Below are 8,555 nucleotides of genomic sequence, written 5' to 3'. Positions count from 1 at the left end.
AAAAAACAAATAATATTTATAAATATAATGCCATATCATTATTCAAAAATCTATCTGTAAGTGAAAAATAAACAGCATGCAATGTGAAACAACAATGCAATACTACTAAAGCAAATAAATTAAATCGATAAGATATATAACCTAAATTCAAAATCCAAAAAAAAAGAAAAAGTTTAACGTAATACTTTTATGTCAAATTCCAACATTACATAAGTAAGTTCCAACGTGACTTAAGTAAATATAATTTAAAAGAAAGAGAAATTATAACCTCATTCACAACAAAATTCTACTTTAATAACATCATTCATTATATGCTAAGTTTGTTAATGACTCATTCTTTCAAGGGAAAAGGCTAAAAAATGGCCCTATACTTTGAGAAAAGGACTAAAAATATCCTCTGCACAAATTTGGGTAAAAAATATTGCTCCCATCATTAAAGTTGTCAAATATACCCCTTCTTAACGGAAATCCCCCAAAAATAACCCGTTTTTATTTTAAAACCCGCTCCATTTAAATCCGACCCAACTATATAAAAAAACACACATGGAGTCACCAGGCATAGAAGCGGGTAACCCATATGTGTTTTTTATTTAGTTGAGTCGGATTTAAATGAAGCGGGTTAAAAAATAAAATCGGGTTATTTTGGGAATTTCCGTTAAGACAGGGGTATATTTGAAAACTTTAATGATGGGAGGGTTATTTTTTATCCGAATTTGTAATGGAGGATATTTTTCCCCTTCTTTCTAATACTGAGAGGTGTAGTTTAAATAACGGAAAAGGGTCAAATATACCCCTGTACTATTGGAAAATGGCCAAACATACCCCTCGTTATACTTTGGGTCTAAATATACCCCTACTATTACACCTTGGGCACAAATATACGCTCCACCATTAAAGTTGACCAAAGTGGACATGTGGTGTCACACCCCAACCTTGGGGTGTGGCCGGCACGAAGGGCCGAGCGAAACAACTGTGATATCTAAACTCTGTAACATGAATCATAGGCCGACGAGGCCGCTGAATAACAATAGTAAGAAGTATATCATAACAACTTGCAAGCAAAAAAGGCCCAATAACACATATATGCATTACAAGGGCCAACAGGGCCACAACTAAGAAAGACAACTAGTCAGAAGGCCGGCAAGGCCAAACACAATACCTGTACACTGACTGATAGTCTGTAAGCCTCTAAGAGCACTAATACGCATCAACTGGTCAGGACAGTGGCCCCGACGTACCCATAGCCATACTTTCTCTATATATATGCATGCAACCTATTTAATGACTCGACCAAAGAACTCCGGAGAATGGAGTGCGAACATCCCTCGCCGAACTTTGGTATCCTCGAAAAGGTACAATAATCCGTCTACCGTACCGCGGGCATGATCACAGCGCATAAAATGCGTCAGTACGAAAGATGTACCGAGTATGTAAGGCAGTAAGCATAAACATAACATAAGCGTAAGATACATATAACTTGGGAAAAGATGTAGAGACAACCTGAAACTCTGAATGAGGCCACTGAGGGCGACAATAATCATGACATAAATGTAAATGCATGCCCGCAAAATCATTCCTCACTGTGAAGGCATATATCATATCATATAATAATAATAAATCCCTCGTCGCGGGGTGAGCTCATCATCATAACATCATCTCGCCAACCGATCGTGGCAATGCAGCTACATGCCTACGCGGCCGCCTAAGATGCTCGGTAAAGAAAGAAATACATCTAGGTGCACAGCTACGTGCCTACCCGACCGCCTACAACACGGCTCGATAAAGAAAGAAACATGTCTAGGTGCACATATAAGTGCCTACCCGGCCGACTATAGCGCGGCTCGGTAATGAAAATAAATACATATATACAAGTGCAATGCAAGACTGACCTCAGAAGAGACATCATAGAAAGAGTCGGAGTGACCTGCCGTCGTTACCGTCCGATTTTCATTATTGTCGCTACGTTTATCATTATTTGATCATTAGGCCAAAGAAGTAAAAGTACAAGGAAACATCTTGTTATGAATTATTCACGAAGCCAAAGTTAGCCAAACTCGTATGAAATATGATCGACACAACTTTTATTGGAAAGAGTGTGCCAACGAGGTTCGTCACCTTGGAACAATAGACAAAAAGATAAGGATTAATTCAAGTAAAGGAAGTACAATCAACTCAACTTTGATGTGAAGAGTACCGTAACTAATGTCATTCTTCGTTTGATAAACAAGAGGGATACGAAATGTGAAAGGTACTTCAATACAAGCTATTCATGAGAAAAGGGTAAGCTTAACCATTTTGGGACATAATCGACACAAGTTGAACGGAAAGTCTTTTAATCGATAGCCAAAAGGAGATATGGACCATAATTTGGTACAAGTCATAGATGAGTAAGTGTCAGCTCAATTATCATGGAACGCGATTGACCCAAGTTAGCGGAACAACTTTTCAATGAAAGGTCATTTGAAATCTAGTCATGCCACAAAGAGAATAGAAAGCCCTACATACCTCGTCGATAGAGTTGTATACATTTCCCCGAGTCCTCGAACGTCTTACGAATGATTTCCTACATAATACAGACTATTCAAGATCAAAACCAAGGTCATAGCTTATAGAAATCTTCATTTAGACATTTAATCGAGCAACTCATGGGCGTCAATTTATAGGACTTTTTGTAGCGTAATTTTCTTGTAAAACGCTACCAAATTCTACTTTTCTACTCCTCCTCGTCAATACGATCCAATCCATATCAACACAGCTCCAAACAACACGTTAAAACCACATAAAACAGCCCAACTATCAAGCCAAGTCCATAAGAGTTCACAAGAAGATAACATCATCAACCAAAACAACAACCTCATATAGCAATATAAGCAAATAGAAATCTCTCAAAGTTCCAATCAAAAACAGCCCTCAAGGCAACCGTATCAACCAACTAATCTATGACTTCATAACATAATTCCCTTCACTTTAAACTAGGGAATTCTCCCATGAATAACTTAATTAACAAGAGTAGAGTATATTACATACCTTATTGCCCAGAAAACTCAACTAAAATCCTAGCTCCAAGCTTCAATATCAAGCACCAAATACTATAATCCTTTCCTAATTAGTTTCCAATTCCTAAGATGAAATCTTGGTTTGATTTGGAGGAATTCAACTTGAAAGATTTAGAGAGCTTATAGGAGGGTTTGGGAGGGTTTAGAGAGAGTTTAGGGTGAGAGAGAGAGATAGAAAATGGTGAAAAAAAATCAGATTTTTGATTTTTAATTTCCCGATTTTTACTATTCACCGGGTACTGTTCATCCGCGTCTACTGTTCACCCGCGGAATTATTTCATGGACTCAAAAAAAAAATCCATTATTTTTCACGGATAGTCTCATTCCCGAGCTTACATTAATCAATTTACGATATGAACGACGCAAAATTTTTTCTGAGGTATAACATTCTCCCCCCCTTATGAACATTCGTCCTCGAATGTTAAAGTAGTATTACAATTCGTCTTTACATCACTGGTGCTAACATTGCTCTCGTACATTCATTGGTTTCCATTCAGCCTATGGCGCTGATCTTGCTTAATCTTTGTACCCAAGTCATAATTAACCTAATCGCCTTTAATCTGTTGTCGCCTTCATTCCAATCTTTTACCTTTCTTTATCTTTTTAATTCACGATCACAATCTTGTCTTACAGGTTTCCGTCCTTTCCTATTATCCCTTTCCTCTAATAATCCTTCTCTTTCTTCAATCTCAGTCCGTATTATTACATGTTGGCCGTAATGTCGCTCTCATTAGAATTTCTTCTTCACAGACCCGATTAATTTATTCAATTCAAACTATTCTCTTTATTTCGCTTGTCAGTTCTACCTTGTACGAATCCTTTTATTATGCTTACGTACATACTTCTCTTCTCGACGTACGCTTACCTCAGAGATTTCATCTTTGCTACACTTAACGAAGTTTCGCTTTCCATAATTCCACTTTAACTCTTGTCCTTCACATGACATTTCCCATTGAGCTAAATCTTTATTCTTTGCAATTAAACTTTCTGACTAAGGTTCTCGTTGCGATTGCCCGTTTTGTTATTTGCCCCATCATCATTCATTCTTGACAATTCATTGTTATATCCACTGTGATGTCCCACTCTTAAGCCATTACTATACATATTTCATAGATTGGAGATATCGTAGATGTTACACCTTGCATTTTGTGCGCATTCGGAAAGATCGGAAGTAATTCGGAATGGTAGGAGTTAAGGTTCTAATTGGATTCTACTTAGTGGGCATGTGATGTTTTAGAGACTATTGACGTGGAAATATTGAAAAAGCCTAAGGGCAAAATTGGAATCTTGAAAAAATGGTCTCATGAATTACCAAAGTATGGGCTAAGGAAATTGGGCTTGGAAATTGACAAAAAAAATAAATAAGAGGCCAAGCCCAACCCATGAAGGGTGGCCGGCCATGGCTTGGAAAAAAATATTAAATCCAAGCCATGTGACATGGTCATGTGACAACTAAATAAAAAGGGGTAAGGTTCATTAATTCTCTAGAAATTTCAAGACAAGTTGAAGGAAGGAGAAAGCAAGAAAAATTTCAAGAACAACTTCAAGGCCATTCGGCCAAGGTGAAGAAAAAAACCAACCTTCAAAATCTTGATTCCAAAATTATTTTCTTGTGATATTTATACCAATTCAAGGTCCCTTTACAACGTGATGCGATTATTTCGGAAGATAACCCATTGGTTTCGTTGTTTGAGTAATTTGGTGGAGTGAAGAAACTTGGGAAGGAAGGTAAGAATTCATCCCTTCTAATTATGTTATGAAGGTTTGTTTGCGTGGTAGTATACGTAAATGAGTAGAAAATATAGAAATATGGAAGTTTGCATGGCGGAAGTGCATGTGTACATGTGGCCGAATATATGTAGTATGGTTATGTTGAATTTTAAGTTGTATTATAGTTGTGGTTAATGTGGAATTCATATTGGAATGAAAGTTGGATGAAAATTTGATAGAGTTGGAAATATGGCATGTTGGCCGTGGGAACATGTAGGATGAAATGGAAATGGATTAATGTTGTTTAATATGTTAATTGCGTTGTTGTGATCCTTGCATTGTAAATGTAGGAAAAATGATGTAAGTTTGCATTGAAAGGGAATGTGGGAACTTATGTCGTTTTCTTATGATTTTATGACATTATGGAATTAAGTTGTTAGGGTGCAAATTATGATGATTGTTGATGAACTTAGAAGATAGAAATGTGTTATGAATGTGTATGTTAAAGATTAGAAGAATTGGATAGACTATGGCTTTGGTGGAAAGTGTGTACATTTCGTATATCTTGTGTATATAGTGTAGAAATGATATGAAATGTTTCCGAATGGCATTGTAATGATCTTGATTAGTAATGAATGTGAGTATGATGGTGTTGACTTAAAAATTTGAAGTCGGGATGGAAGTTATTGCATTATGTTAAGAGAAGACTAGTTGTGTATCGTATTGTGTTGTGTTGTGGTTGTTGATGTTCTTGGTGTTGTTGTTGGGTTGTTGTTGATCATTTTGAGCCGAGTTGAATCTCGGGGATACTATATGTATAGGGGAGATCTTTGCCAAATTTTTATAGAACAATATTGGTTAAGCTTGGAAATTGTAAGTCTCGTAAATAGTAAGCGGTCAATGTGACCATTTGCGTTTTTGGCGAAACGAAGTGAATTTGGAAAGGCGTAAGGAGCATAAAAGGTATGTAAAGCTACCCCTATTCTTTCCTTGGCAAAGATGTACTAGGCTTGAATTCGGACCTCGGGGATAACTCTCTCTTCGGAATCCACGTCGAAATCTCTCCTTTTTACCTTCAGTAGAATTGAACTAGTTAGGTCGCCAACGACTAGAAAGGTGATCTACACCTCCAAAACTTGTGCAAATGATACCCGATTATCTTAAAATTCTTGTAAGCGGTATTATAAAGTTTAACATACGCAATTTACGTCCGCCACCTCAATTGACCGAGGTGGGCCCACTATTTTCGATTTTACCCTTTTGTGCTTATGACTTGTCTTCGAACGGCTTTAAAAGAAACGTTTTAACTACTCCGCTATCTATTATTGAAAAATTATTTTGAATATTCCGTTAAGTCCTATAAATTGTTTTGGATCTTGGAAACGATCTCAGAGGGATTTATGCCTTTGTAACTCGTAATGACATCAAATTCACTTATTATGACTCCGTCGGTTTTCGTTGATTTGATTTGTCACTCGATATGCCTCGTTGAGTCTGCGGAAATATATATGTTATTTTTATTGCATTTAGTTTCTCCTACTCCACTCGTGGATGCCTCGATGCTTCCTTCAACGAGCCGGGCCGGGATTTGTTATCAAGCGCTTTCCTCTGCATTGTTCGCCGTGCCTCGGTGTGAGGGCGAGTATGACATGTACATGGGTCCGAAGTATGATGTGCCATGTACATATATTCGATATCCATGGTGTGATGTGATGTGCCCTTTGGGTATGTTATGATGTGTTCGGAGATATTCTCTACTCGAAGTATGATGTGTTATGGCGCGGGAGCACGGGCGCGAATGTTCGTTCACCGAGTCCCATAGCGGGGCGGTTTGGCATATGTTTTTCGTATGCATTATTTATGACTTTTGATATGCATTTTTGATTTCCTATGTACCTTGTTCATTCTCCGCACCTTACGTTCGATTTTCAATTTTATTTAGTACGATCTCGGCGACATATTCATAAACGTTCTCCGTGCGACCCCTTTCTTCGGGGGGGCGTTTCGTGCCACGCGGTAAACGTTTGACTTGTCGATTCGTTGCCTAGGTTATACGCTCGGGGCAAGTGCTCCTTTGTCCGGAGCCCGTATTTTGGTATAGACTTTTCGATGTTTATGTATTTATATACATGCACCGGGGTACGACGGGGCCTTCCGTCATATGGTTATGTTTTTGTTCGCGGGGTACGTAGACATGTGGTGTGGGCGTAAATCGTGAGTGTCGCGTACGATTATGGCTTTTTATGTGTGGTAACGGCCTTATCGACCTTCGTGCGCTATATACGCTCGACGAGGATTAAATTACTATTTTCACTTTTTTAATATTTTGCTAAATTAGGATAAGGTACGTATGAGTGTGACTTCTACGAGTCGCGGAAAAGGTTGGGTCGTGACAAAAGTGGTATCGAGCCGAGGTTAGGTCCTCGGAATGTTTACGCACGCGTGTCTAGTAAGTCATTTATCGGTGTGTCGTGCACCACATCTATAAATATATATATAGAACGTTGGGATGTTACCTTCTTTCTTGTCTTAGATCGTGCGGTAGAACCGTATTAATAGGATGATTCCCTCCTAACGAATCGAATTGTTGTATTTTTCTATGCCTCCGAGAAAAGCGACGGCAGCCCAGAAGGGCAAGTCCAACCCGGTGAGACTAGTCGGGCCCGCGAGTCACTGGGGCCGTACTCGACCGAGGGGCGGGAGACCGTGCCTCCGACCGGCTCGACGCGGCGCCACCGTATTAGGGGATTAGAGCCGTGCCGGTTGCGGATCGGAGGGCGGCTTCACCGCCGGTTTCTAGAGCCCCGGCACCACAAGCCTTTACCCCCGCGGCCGGGGCGGAGGACGAGCTATGCGAGAGGCGGTGCGATTCGACCGAGGTGGGTGGCGGCTCGGGGAGCGGCCGGCGCGAGTTAGGGGTGATCGAGCACGCGGCCAATACGGTTCGAGGGCCCGTGAGTTTTGACTGTAACCCTCCGGAGTTCTTCGGGAATATAACAGACCCCGAGGAGTTTCTTGGGGAGATGCGGCGCACCACGGCCGATTAAGGTCTCTCCAGAGACGGAGTCATTGAGTTGGCCTCATAATTTGCATGAAGTCGCGACGATTGGTTCTCTTGGGAATTGGCTAGGGGTAGAGGAGCCCTCTGTTGTGTGGGATGAGTTCACGGAGGCTTTTCCGAGACATTTTCTGCACGAGCTACGGAGGGCAGATTAACAAATTTTATCACTCGAGCGACGAGCCGCGATGTGTCGAAGATATAGTTTGAGTTTGACTAATTTTGGCTCGGTATGCACTTACTTTTAGCCGATATGACCGACGGGATGCATCATTTCATTAGGGGTGCGGATAAGTACGATCGATAATAGATACGTGTGCCCGCAGGGGTATGGAGTGCCGCGTACGGGCGTGCGCTCGGGCATGGAAGCACGACGTAAGGGCGTCGGCTGATGGGGATCTACGACGAGCCGGCCCGAAAAGGGCCATCGGTCCACTATAAACCGGAGAGTTTCGAGCGGGCGTCTCGGTACGGAATCGGGGGTGCCGGGCGTTCTTCTCGGCCCGGCACGAAGCACACCCCCGCACGGTTCTCGGAGATGAAAATATAATGCGAAATATTCGGGAACGGGTCGGAGTTCCGGGACGGCGCTCACGGTGGATGGAGGTTCTAACGCGACCACCCGGACCTCGGTGCTCGTATTGCGGGAGGCACCCCTGGAGAGTGCTGTCGTGCTACGAGGTGCTGTTTTGGGTGCGGCCGTCAAGGCCATAAAGTGTCGTACGAGGGGG

Source organism: Lycium ferocissimum, chromosome 4 (genome assembly GCF_029784015.1).
Source record: "Lycium ferocissimum isolate CSIRO_LF1 chromosome 4, AGI_CSIRO_Lferr_CH_V1, whole genome shotgun sequence".
Lineage (NCBI taxonomy): Eukaryota > Viridiplantae > Streptophyta > Magnoliopsida > Solanales > Solanaceae > Lycium > Lycium ferocissimum.
The sequence above is the reverse complement of the archived record's forward strand: the minus strand, read 5'-3'. Positions refer to the sequence as shown.